A 12,621-nucleotide genomic window follows, 5' to 3' on the forward strand; every position below is an offset into this window, starting at 1 on the left:
CTTCCTGTCCACTGTAATAAAAATAATGGTTCCCTCTGGGGAAAATATTAGGCAGGCCTATTGCCCATTGTGAAAGATTCAGGTTCCTGACACTCCAGGTTCCTCCCCTGTCGTGCAAACAGCTGCATGTGCAAAGGTCACCTGGGCCCCTTCAAGTGGCCCTGTGGAGACCAGAGCTGGGGAACCGGCTCAAGAACATGCTGACCCCCTGGCTTCTGTGATTACTGTGAGTAACAACATCCTTTGTCTCTGACCCAGGAGTCTTGTATCTTCTGCTTGCATCTGTGAGACTATGGCAGACCCACGTCTTCACTGGCCAGCGGGGTGAAATCTCAGACCCTTCCCGGTTCTGTATGGTCACATCTCTTTAGTTCTTTGACCCTAACAGACCCCATGCCTATTTTGCCTTTCCTGACGTGGATAGTTTTAACGAGTTTGGGCCAGTTGTAGAGCATCCCATGATCTGGATTTGTCTGACTGCTTTCTCAGGATTCAATTTAGGATAAACAGTTTTGCAGGAATTTTTCAGGGTCCCTGTTGCACCATCAACCTCAGGAGTCACGCCAGGAGGGAGACTGGGTAGAGGTGGCATCCACCTCTTTTCTTCGTGCCAAAGGTGCCTTTCCCTTTGTTATTTATCAGGAAGCTCTGGGGAGATATTTTAACATCTTGGGTATATCCTGCTCCCTGACAAGCCTTAAACTCCACAAACCCTGGCTGATTCATTGGTGAAGAGCTTTGTGCTAGGTGATAGCCCCAGATACGAGGACTGTTATGTTTTCCTCTTGCAACAGAGAACACATAGTCTGCGGAGACTAACAGATTTACAATCTTGCCTTGTATAGAAAAAGTTGGCAGACCCCTGCAGTAGCGGGTGGCAGGTGGTGAGTCTAGAGTCACCTTCAACAAATCCCCTTCAACACATCCACCTTTCCGCACCACTTTCTTTATCATTTTTCAGCTTTTCAGGGCTTCATGATTCTCTTGCTCCCAAGTTGTATAGTACTTAAAATGAAACACATACACCTTTCTGGTTAACACAATAGTGTGTGACACTCATGGAAATGGCGCCCGTGCACAGCAGACTAAAAGCGTGGGAACTGCCCCCTCTTCGTGCCTCTCACTTGGCAAATCTGTGCAAAGAGAATGTTTTGAGATCTTTTAAATGTGGTGTGCCATCCAGATTGCTTTCCAGTTATTTTGTCTGACTAGAAACTGTGATGTCACATAAATTGGTGACTGTGTCTGCCCGAATCCATAATGCCAAAACATCACTTGTTGATTTAGCAGGTTTGGGGATAAACAAGTTGTTATATTGAAAAAAAAAAAGAGGCCTCCAAAAAGTGCTGTGGTTTTTCATGAGCCATGGCGGCAGAAACAAAACAAAACTCATTTGTTGTCGTTTTGAACACAGCTGAGTAAATCAGCAGAAGAACATCCGCGCACATTACAAGCAATACAGGATGTTCTGATGCTTACTTGAGTCATGCAAAAAAATTTTTTTAATTAAAAAATGTGCATATAGCATGAAGTTCAGCCAGGTGAGAGCCAAGTGGTTGAAAGACCTTCAGGAGAGACAGCGGGTCCTTCCCAGCCGATGCAAACGCAGAGATGGCAGGGAGGAAGCAGTTTCCAGGGGCGCACGGGCCCCCGGAGTGCCGCAGGGTGAGTACACCAGAGAGCAAGGCAAATGTACACCGTTTCCATTCATTCCTCAAGGAAGACACAAGTCCAGGCAAATATTCTGGTTGTGTGGTTTTTCAACTGAAAGTGAAGACAAAGGGCGTTGAGCAGGAATTAATGCAAGGCTCCGGGCTCCTGGCACGCTGCCCAGAGCTCCGGAAAGGGCAGAGTCTGGGGACCAGGTCCAGGGGGAGGGCAGGGTCCTGGAGCGGCCAGGGCTCAGTCATGCTCCTGGTGCAGTCCTGAGATGCTAAGGGAGAGGTGGGGTGGGGAATGGGGTTGTTAATATCCCTTCAATGAGTAAAGCGCCTACTGTGTGGCGGGCATTGGGGGACAGAGCCATGGACTAGTCATACTTGGTCTTCATTCTTGGGGGACTTCCAGTATGGGGTGGGGGTTGGGAGAAGAAAATAATTAAACAAGGTAATTTCAGAGAGTTATAAATACTATACAAACGAAATGGGTGACCAGACGGAGAATGTCCGTGGTCAGCGGCTTTCCATGGCAGAGGCCAGGCCACAGAATAGCCTTCAGAGGTGGCTTTTGAACCAAGAACCTGATGTGGAAAAGGGGCCAGCTCTGCAAAGAGCCAGAGAAAGGGCATCCTGGCAGAGAAACAGAGGTGCAAAGGCCCTGAGGCTTCCTCTGGTCCTGCAAAGGCTCTGAAGCTGGCACACACTGGAGGCATCTTTGTCCCAGGAAGAAGGTGAAGAGAGACTTGGGGAGATGGGTGAAGGAAAAGAAGTAGAGAAAGAAAAGCAAGAGAAATAGGAGGGCAAGGAGACCGACCACGGAGAACCGGAGGGAAAGGAGGAAGAGAGTTCATGGAGGGCACAGGGAAGAACCCCCGACACATCCTGTGCTCACAGAAGGAGAAAGGGGGGCTCCAGCACATGGGGAGCAGCACAAGGCCTCTGCTCCTGAGTGGTTACCACTCACCTCCACATGTCTGCGCCTGGCATCTTTGCTAGCTTTGTGTGTGCTTGGTTCTTATGTCCCTGAGTGGGTTATCAACTCCTCAAAGGCAGAAAGCACGCCTTATGCCTTTTTCTTTCTGCACAGCACTTCACACCATGCTTTTGCACATGGGGAATCATTAACTATTGTCTGGATAAGTGGACAGATGCGTGGACAGATGGATGGATGGATGGACTGATGGATGGATGGACAGATGGATGGATGGATGGATGGATGGATGGACTGACAGATGGATGGCTGGACGGACAGATGGATGGATGGATAGATGGCTGGACGGACAGATGGATGGATGGATGGATGGATGGATGGATGGATGGATGGATGGATAGATGCATGGCTGTATGGACGTGGATGCTCATGTAACTTAAAGAACATTTCTGACATTCAGGCTGTTCTGAACCAAGGAAGAGCAAGTTGATCAAAAGAATCTAGGAGGTTTAGTAAGAAGGATTATTGCTATGTAGAGAAAAACATGAGTACCTGTTTTTTTTATTTTTATTTTTATGAAATGTCTGTGTTGTCCCCCCTCCTCAAATTCATATGTTGAAATCTCAATGTCCAACGGGATGGTCTTAGGAGGTAAGGTCTTTGGAAGGTAATTAGGTCATGAGGGTGGAGCCCCCATGAATGGGATTCGTGCCCTTATGAGACATGAGAGCTTCCTGTCACTCTCTGCTTTGCATCATTTGTGGATACAGTGAGAAGGAGGCTGCCTACAACCCAAGAAGCAAGTCTTCACCAAGAACTGGCTCTGCCAGCACCTTGATCTTGGGCATCTCCAACCCCAGAAATATGAGAAATACATGTTTGTTGTTTAAGCCACCCAGTCCATTGTCATTTGTTCCAGCAGCCTGAACTGCCTTAGCTAGGTATACCAATGTAGAAATGAACCAGAACAGGGAAGTGATATGAAAGAGAGGGGGAAAAGTAGCAAATGTAGCAAGATCACTAATGTTCACAGGTTTTCAAGTTCTTCTTTTCCTGCAGGAAACCACACTGTACTGTATTTCCCAGACTTCTGTGTGGTTAGATATGGCCATGTGATTGATTCTGAGCACTAGAATGTGAGTGGAATGGATGTGCACTACTACCAGGCCCATAGAAACCTCCCTCATATTCCTTCTTCATCCACTGGCTGAATAAAGAGGGCTCCAAGAGTATCAAGGAGGGTGGAACCACAAGATAGAGGGAGCCTGGGTCCCTGCATGACTGTGTGGAGCAGAGCCCTCTGGCTGACGGCTGAGCCGTAAACCACTGAGTTGCAGGGGTTGTTTGTTACAGCAGCTGGTGTTACTTATCCTGACCAATATAGAAGAGATGAAGAAGGTGAGAAGTAGGGGCTCTTTCTTCGTGCAGAAGACTCTGGAAGAAGGGGACCTCAGCTCAGTGGAGTCTAGATGTCAACTACTGAAAAACAGTACAGGGACATGAAAGAATTCTCTCAGCGACATCAGTCTGGTAGACAAATGCAGGAAAGGGAGGACAAGAAGGCTTTATTTTTTCCAAGGGGTGTAGATACCAGAAAAAGGGCACCTGCAGTCAAGCCACTTGACGTGGAGTCAAAACTCACATATTTTTAAAAGGAGACAGAAAAAAGAGGTTTCGTTGGAACTTTCTCTTGAAAAATAAATTTAAAATGATAAACGCTATAAGCAATTTTATCTTAATTTAACAAGGCTTGGGAACTCTGCTCTAATTCTTAGAGCAGAAGAATTACAAAGAATGATTTTTTTCTTTAACTTTCTGTATTTTTTTCCCAGCAAGACTTTCTAAGGGCACACAACTGACATTCTTCCCTTCACATTTGACTTTTTTTGCAGCTCTTTGGTTCAGAAATAATCTTTTTTTTTTTTTTTTTTGTAAAATGTTCAAGGGCTTAATCATCATTTCCATGGGCTTCTTTGAATACTTTGAAATTCAAATCATTATCTTTCATGAGTTCAGACCCAGGCCAGCTTTAATATTGCCGGGTGAATTTTGGATCAGCCAGACACGAGATACCCCGTCACCGACTTCACACACAGATGGGGTCCGAAGTGTGCTCCTTTCTTTGTTCCCTTAAGGACATGCCAAGGGGGACCTCTGGAATCACCACGTCCTGCCCAAGGGACTTAAAGAAGCAGCGTCTCGCAGGGGGAAACCCTCCATGGAACTCAGATGGCCAACTTGATTTCCAAGCAATTTGCTGACAGGAGTCGAGGTCAGAGTCGCTGACTGCGCTTTCTTCTGGAAGATTCCCAGGCTGCTGTTTACCCTGATTCCTGGCCATTCCTCATATTTCCTACGACTGTTTTTCTAGCCTACTTAGTTTGGTGACATTCATGGGGAAAACATCACAGTGGGAAGGAAGTTTTTGCTCAAAACTCAAACAAAGAGAAGGAAAGAGAGAGCAAAGGGGAAGAAGGTTAAAAAAAAAAAAAACTGAGAAATACCGAGTGCTCCCGTTAAGCAAATAATTTCCCAGGGTGTCTTAACATACAAGGAAACGCCATCACTGCAAAAATAATCCAAGCTGAGGAAAACACCCCCCAGATTTCTTTTCTGTACTTGTGCTGGACTCAGTGTGCAATGAGAGTCCTGGCATTGCTGAGGCCAGGCCCCGGGGAGCCCCTGCTTGGGAGAATTCTGGACACCTGGGAGCGTCTTATTGTTTCTCTCACCTGGGCTCAAGAAGTAGGGCACTGGGTTTTGTTTCTGTTTTTGTTTTCTGTTTCTTTCCCTGTGCAGGCTTCTAATCAAAGGGGAGGTAGAATATGGGGGAATGTCTCTCTTGGAACCAGTGGCTGGATTCTTGTCACCAGTCAGGGCTCTGCCCAAAGTCACCTCCTCAGGGAAGCCTTCCCTGATCTTCCATATAATTGCCCCTCCTCCCTTCCCCAGTCACTCTGTATTTTCTCACCCTGTTGATGGTCTTCATAGAATGAATCACCACTGAAAATTAGAGCGTTCACTTCTTTTGTGTGTCTTCTTCGCTGCTGGCAACTCCGCGGAGGATGAGATTTTACCTGTGTCATTCACCAACCCATTTCCAGGACCTAGAAGCATGTTGGACACATAGCAGGAGTACAGTAAGTATTTGTTGAGTTAAACAGAATCCTTAAGCTAAAAGCACTTAAGAAGAAATGATAGAAAACGCCTTTGCATTCCAGAAAGACTGAGCTCTACCTCCTGGGAGTTTCTTTACGGAAAAAGTTATATGCTTTGATTTTTTTTTTCCTATAGGTGATTCAATGAAAGTACCTCTTATTTAAAGCACAGCATGAATGACTCAGGATCCTGGGGAAGAATACAATGAGAGAACTGTGTCAAGTCAGTCCTTGGCACGCTGCCTGACACACTGGGGGTGCTCAATGAATATTGCATTCAATAATAACAACTCACACTGAGCTCATGGGCAACTAAGTCTTGTAATTTTCACACATGCTGCTGCGAATCTATGACTTTCATTTCCATTCCTGGTTTTTTTCTTGTTTTTGTTTTTTGGTTTTATTATTTTATTTTTTTGAGACGGAGTCTTGCTCTGCCACCAGGCTGGAGTGCAGTGGCATGATCTTGGCTCACTGCAACCTCCGCCTTCTGGGTTCAAGAGATTTCCCTACCTCAGCCTCCAGAGTAGCTGGGACTACAGGCGCATGCCACCACACCCAGCTAATTTTTTGCATTTTAGTAGAGACGGGGTTTCACCATGTTGGCCAGGATGGTCTCGATCTCCTGACCTCGTTGTCTGACTGCCTTGGCTTCCCAAAGTGCCAGGATTACAGGTGTGCACCACCACACCCGGCCCCTTCTGTTTTTTAAGACGTTGTTTGATCTCTGTTACAATTCACCCTGTTCTGCTCTGCCAAAAACATTTCATGGTTCACCAGACTATTCTCTCCAGCTTTGTATCATTTTTTAAATGTGATCAGACTGGCTTTGAAGGCCTTGTGGAAAATCGTTAATGAAAACGTTGAACTGAATGAAACAAGGGCAGAGCCCCGTGGCACATCGCTAGAGACTTTTCTGCAGGTTGGCATCAGTCATGTGAAATCAGCCCTTCTTGGTTCCTCACTGGATTGATCATGAAACCATTCACTCATGCTCTTACCCAGCTCACATTTCTCTATCTTACTTATGGGAAACAGAGGCAAAGTTTTTGTTAATGCAAGCTGAATTTCAGATATCCTTATAGCTACAAAATTCTTCTCTGTATCACTCACGTAACCCTATCAAATTCATAAAAGGCATTTGTCAGGTGTGACTTTTTCTATGTGAACTCATAAGAGCTTTCAGAGACCACTCCTTCATTTTCTACATTTGAAAATGCTTCTGTCAGTAACAGTGTTAGTCAGCTTCAGCTAAGTTATGCCACAGTAACATGCAGCCCCTGGCTCTCGGTGGCTTATAACAAAAAAAGCTATTGCTGACCCCACAAGGCTGGCTGAAGTTTTTCTTTAGATCAGTCTTCATTCTAGGGACCCAGGCTGAAGGAGCAGTCCCTCCTGGAGACATGCCAGTCTTGTGGGAGGGGAAAGAGACGTGGAGGAGCTCGTGGTAGTGCTTCGGGTTTCTGCCCGGAAGTGAAGCACGTTTCTTTTGCTCATACCTATTGGCCAAAACAAGTCACATGGCCAAGCCTGCTCTCAACGGTGCAAGGACATGCGGGCGGAAGGGTGTGATGGAGCCCAGGGAAGGGCAGTGGCTACTTGGAACAGCAATACAGTCTCCCAGCTACATGGTACTCTGTGCATGAAGAGCGGAATCCACCTCCGACGTCTTTAGAAAATGGGGCTATTTTCCCAATCTGCAGTGTCTGGAGTTATCAAACTAACAGCAGCTCACTCTTCTCATCTATCAGCATCCTGACGACTCTGGGATATAATTTAGATATTTTCGGGGATACCCCATCCCTGCATGTGCTCAGTAGGTCAGGGTCTCCCCATAAATAGCCACATCATACCCTAGAGTTGTCAGAATGCTGACAGATGAGACAATTGAACTGGTTTGATAATTCCAGACGCTGTAGTATTGGAAAAATAGCCCCATTTTCTAAAGAGTGGGGAGATGGCTTCTGCCATGCATGTATGTCATAACATATAGCAGGTAGGTTGTATTGCTCAAGACAGCCACTGGCCCCCACCTACACATCACCGTCTTACATACTATTCATTACTCGGAAAAGGGACTTAGCCCCTCTTGCCTCAGTTTCCTTGTCTGTAAAACGGGGATCATAATACCATCTACCAAATAGGGTCGTTATAAAAATGAAATGAGTTCGCATGTGGAAAGCACGTCAGACAGTGGTTGACACAAAGTGAGTGCCGTCCGGTGTCAGCTGTGGTGACGGTCATCATACGCAGGTCCGCTAGAGGGACATCGATGGCAGTTGTAACGGGCAGTGGAGGGAGAACAGAGCCGGTGAGGGTACTACCCACCCAGTCCCCAAAGCAGACAGAACCCCAGGACGCCGACTGCCAATCACATCAACGTTTCTCTACCTGATAAACAACCAGCTGTGCAAACACTGCCCTGTTCCTTCAGGACTGAGGGCCTGTGCCCTGGTGTTTCCTCACTCTTTTCAGGCCTCCTGGGGAGAAGTCCCAACACTGCAAAGCCCAGAGCCCTTTGGCTGGCGAGGGTCACTTATCGGTAGTGCTCCCACAGGCTCGCAGCGGCGGAGAGAGCAGAATTCCAGGAGAAGGCAGAGCCGGCGGGCTCAGACCGGGGACTCACGCTGGGTGCCTGGGACCCACGCTGGCTGGACTCACACTGGCTGCCTGGGACCCTTCTCGTGCCCACCCAAGATGCACTCTGGCTGCCCCAGGACCCACACTGGCTGCCCGGGCCCCTTCCCGTGCCCACTTGGACTCCTCTCGACCCATGTTTACCTCCTGCTTCTGCAGAGAGCAGCTCTGCGCAGGTGCCATGGCACAGCTGTCACCTTAGTGCACACCCCACACCTCTCGCTTCCCTCCCTGGGCTTTGTGGATGCTGCAGTGTGTGTTGCATCTACAAGAACCTGCTTGGCCCCTGTGCCCAGGAAACCCAGGAGTGTGGGACAGGGTTGACATCCACAGAGTGCCCCCTGCCCCCGTGACCAATGGGGGACAGCGGCTGATAGACAATGCTTCTCCTTTCATCCCCTGGGGAACATTTCTGCAGCTGCTTGCAGGAGACCCGGCAGCTCCTATAGAATGCTGCACCAGCCTCTAAGGCTGTGTTCATGGGCGGCCGCTCCTCCACTTCCCGCCCAGCCCTGAGCCCAATTCCCACACACACCGCCTGCTCACCAGCTTTCAGCTATAGCTCTGCTTTAGGGGCGAGCCCAGGCTGATACTGGTTTTCTCCCACTGCTCCTAATCTACCCCCACCTCTTATGCACGAACATAGGTGCACGCCCATGCACATGAGTGCATGCACACACACGCTCACACACATGCGCACACACACGCTCACACACGTGCACGTGCACATGCATGCACACACGCACACACATGCATACATGCACACGTACACACGCATGCGCACACACATGCACATACACACAGTTGGTGCTCCTCTCAGCCTCCAAACATAAATCAAACCACATCTGCAGGGAGACGATTTTCCGAGTGACGACCACAATTTAGCAAATGGAGCGGAACCATTTCCCCACGGGCAGGAGCTGCATCTGCCATCGGCGGTGCTGGGCCCTGATGGGGACCGAGGTGGCAGGCGTGTGGCCACAGAGACAGAGGCTTCACAGGGAGGGAGGGGTGCAGGCTGTTGGATGAGCCCTAGACTCGAGACCAGAATTGCTGTATTTCCCTTCTCCTGGTGGAATGAATGCAGCCTCAGACAGATGCTGCCCCGCAGCTGTTTGTGGTGGGGGGCCCCGTGGCAGGGCAGTGACTTTGAAACGGGGGATTGGAATGGAGTCTGACAAAGGGGCCACTGTCTTTGCGGCAGCTTGACATGAGCCCAGCACAGCCTGAGCGGCGGGCGTTTGCACAGCTGCAGCTGGGAGCAAACATGTTCTTTTAGCTGACCTGGGCCCGTGGCTTCGGGCATTAAACCTGACACTTTCCAGATGTGCGGGGCCCTCCCTTCGGCACCGTGCGCAAACACTCGTCCCCAGGTATGCCCGCACTCACACACACACTGGCACTGGCAGCGCGGCTCTGTAAATGCGGCATTGTGCTGCAGACACGGGGCCCCTCGACAGATTCCACACCCAGACCTGAAGGGGAGGCCCCGGGCTGGGCTGGAAATTTATGAGCTGGATTTCAAAATAGTTCAAGTTCAAAGTCAGCTCAACAGCAGCTGCCTCTCTGACCACCATCGTTCTTCATGCCTGGCTCCAGGTTGGGTGGCAAGGGTACGCTGAACATGCCTTCCAGAAGGTTCTTTTCTACCCACATTAGCATGGACCCTGAGAGCCCCAGCAGCAGCGAGAGGAAGGCTCAGCAGGAGTTTGGGGAGCCGGGAGGGTACCCCTAGCTGGCCACTCTCTCTCAGCGTTGCTCGCACAAAGCCTCTGGGGTCCTGAGTCTAGGGGTAAGACGTGTGGCCCACGGCTGCCCCGGGGGTCTCCAAAGGCCTAACAGACCACACTTGCCTGGCTCAGGCGCCTCCCGCCAGCTCCGTGCTCTGAAAACTGCCCCGCTCAGCAATCCAAGCTGGAGGGTGGGAGGAAACAGATGTGCCAGGGCCCTGTGCTAACGGAGGCCACGTGACTGCAGGTGGGTGGGGACACTTGGATGGCCTCTTCCTCCCCAGTGAAGAAGAGGAGGAGGAGGGGGACAGATAGGAGGAGGCAGAAGAGGAGGAAGAGGGAAGGAAAAGGGAAGGAAGAAGAGGAAGAGGAGGAGGAGGAAGAGGAAAAGGAGGGGGGAGGAGGGGGGAGGAGAGAGAGGAGGGGAGGAGCAGGAGGAAGGAGAGGAGGAGGAAGAGGAAGAGAGGGGGGAGAGGGGGAGGAGAAAGAGGAGGAAGGGGGCGGAGATCGGGACTGCAGGGGACAGCGTGGGCAGGAGGTCGCTTTCTTGGCTGGGTAAGTCCCCAGGGCCAGCAGCAGGAGAAGCCCGACTGGGAGGGTGTAGCTTCCCTGCTGGGCTCGGGTAGAGGAGAGGCCGTCCTCCCCACCTTGCTCGTGGATGGCAGGTCCTGGGTTGTGGAGGCTGCCAGGGAAAGCCCTTGGCCAGGGACAGCACTGACTCACAGGCTGCTTCTCCTTCTGGGACGAACCTGAGGATGCTGGAGACACTCGCCGGCTCCCAGGATCTGGACAGGGCACTGGGAGGCTCAGGGACACCAGAACCCACACCTGGCACCCCCCTTTATCTTCCTTCCGCAGACACTTAACTAAGTCCCTCTGTGAGCTCCGGGTGCATAACCCACCATTTCTTTGTATCTTCCTCATTCTTATCGGGGTTGGGTGGCAAGGGGACGCTGGGGTGCAGTTGTCACAGGTAACGTGCACACATTGTGGAGGTGCAGCTTGGTATGTTTTTACAAATACGTCCCTATATGACCACCGCCCAGGCAAAAGCACAGGGCGCCACCACTGCCCCAAGCGGCCCCCCATCCCTCCCCAGCAGCGACCCCCAGAGCAGCCTTTACGCCGACTTCCATCATCACTGGTGATTTGTGCTGAAGACGAACTAAGCTTCATCCTTTCCACCTAAAACAAAGACGCAGAGTCACTGAATCAGCCGTGCGTGCCCCTCACAACGCGGGCTCCTTGTGCCCAGCTCCCTTCCCCCGCATAGTGCTCTCCAAGTCCAGCCGCGCTGCTGAGCGTGTTGGTGGTTTGTTCTTGTTCTTGCTGAATGGTATTGTTTTGTAAGAATATATCTTCATCTGCTTTGTCCGTTCTTTTGCTTGTGGACATTTGGGTTATATCCAGTTCGGGGTTATTATGAATAAAACGGCAATGGATATTCTTGTATCATACATGTCTAAGAAACTACTTCTAATCCCAGTACCTTGTAGTATCTATCTAATCTAGCTAGCTATTTATCTATCATGTATCTTGATCTATCTCTGTATCTATGTATCCATCATTTATCTTGATCAATCAATCAATCATCTGTCTTGATCTATCTACCATCTATCTATCCATCCGCTTGTCTGTTCATGTATCTGTCCATCCATCTGTTTATCCATCCATCCATCCATCCATCCATCCATCCATTCATCCATTCATCCCTCCCTCCCTCCCTGTCCTTATAAGAAGGGAGAGCGTAATCCCAGCACTTGGGGAAGCCTAGGCGAGTGGATCACTTGAGTTCAGGAGTTCAAGGCCAGCCTGGGCAACATGGTGCAACCCTGTCTCTACAAAAAATACAAAAATTAGCCAGGTGTGGTGGTACGTGCCTGTAGTCCCAGCGACTTGGAGGCTGAGGCAGGAGGATCATTTGAACCCAGGGATGCAGAGGTTGCAGTGAGCAGAGATCCTGCCACTGCACTCCAGCCTGGGTGACAGCACAAGACCCTGTCTCAAAAATAAAGAAGAAGAAGAGGAAGAGGAGGAGGAGAGGACACAGACACACCAGGGAGACCACGTGAAGACAGAGGCAGAGATTGGAGTGTTGCAGCTACAAGCCGAGGAACGGCAGAGTGGAAGCCGGGCGAGAGGCCCGGGACGGATGCTTCCGGAGAGAGCTTCGGAGGGAGCGCGGCTGTGTGGACATCTGGATTTCAGCCTCTGGCTCCAGAACTGTGAGACCATGAACTTCTGTGGCTTCAGGCCTCCTTGTCATGGTGATTTGTCCCAGCAGCCTTAGCAAGCCCCGTGAAGAGGACCAGGAAAAGCAAGAAAAGAGAGAGACCTCCATCTCTCCCAGCCTCCCCTCCTTTCGGTTTAACAATTTTACAAGTTGTGAATGTTCTATTTGCTGAGACACTTCTTTATATTTAAATATTTGCCATGTGGCTAGGGGCTGGGCTTACACTGGTGCTGGGGTGGGATCGTTTCACTCAGAGTTGACATCAAAGTCATTA

At 49.9% G+C, this 12,621-nt stretch overlaps 1 protein-coding gene across 1 annotated transcript in view; it reads right to left on the reverse strand.

The window, feature by feature from the left end:
• Nucleotides 1-12,621, reverse strand: part of RFLNA (refilin A) — a 323,776-nt gene that overhangs the window by 33,767 nt on the left and 277,388 nt on the right. The window contains exon 5 of the mRNA XM_064379609.1: nt 5,561-5,696. The gene's annotated coding sequence lies outside the window, so the exon portion shown is untranslated. The remainder of the gene's footprint in view (nt 1-5,560; nt 5,697-12,621) is intronic.

The sequence above is a fragment of the Aotus nancymaae genome, unplaced genomic scaffold, assembly GCF_030222135.1.
Source record: "Aotus nancymaae isolate 86718 unplaced genomic scaffold, 86718_ANA_hifiasm-v0.15.2.pri h1tg000021l, whole genome shotgun sequence".
NCBI lineage: Eukaryota > Metazoa > Chordata > Mammalia > Primates > Aotidae > Aotus > Aotus nancymaae.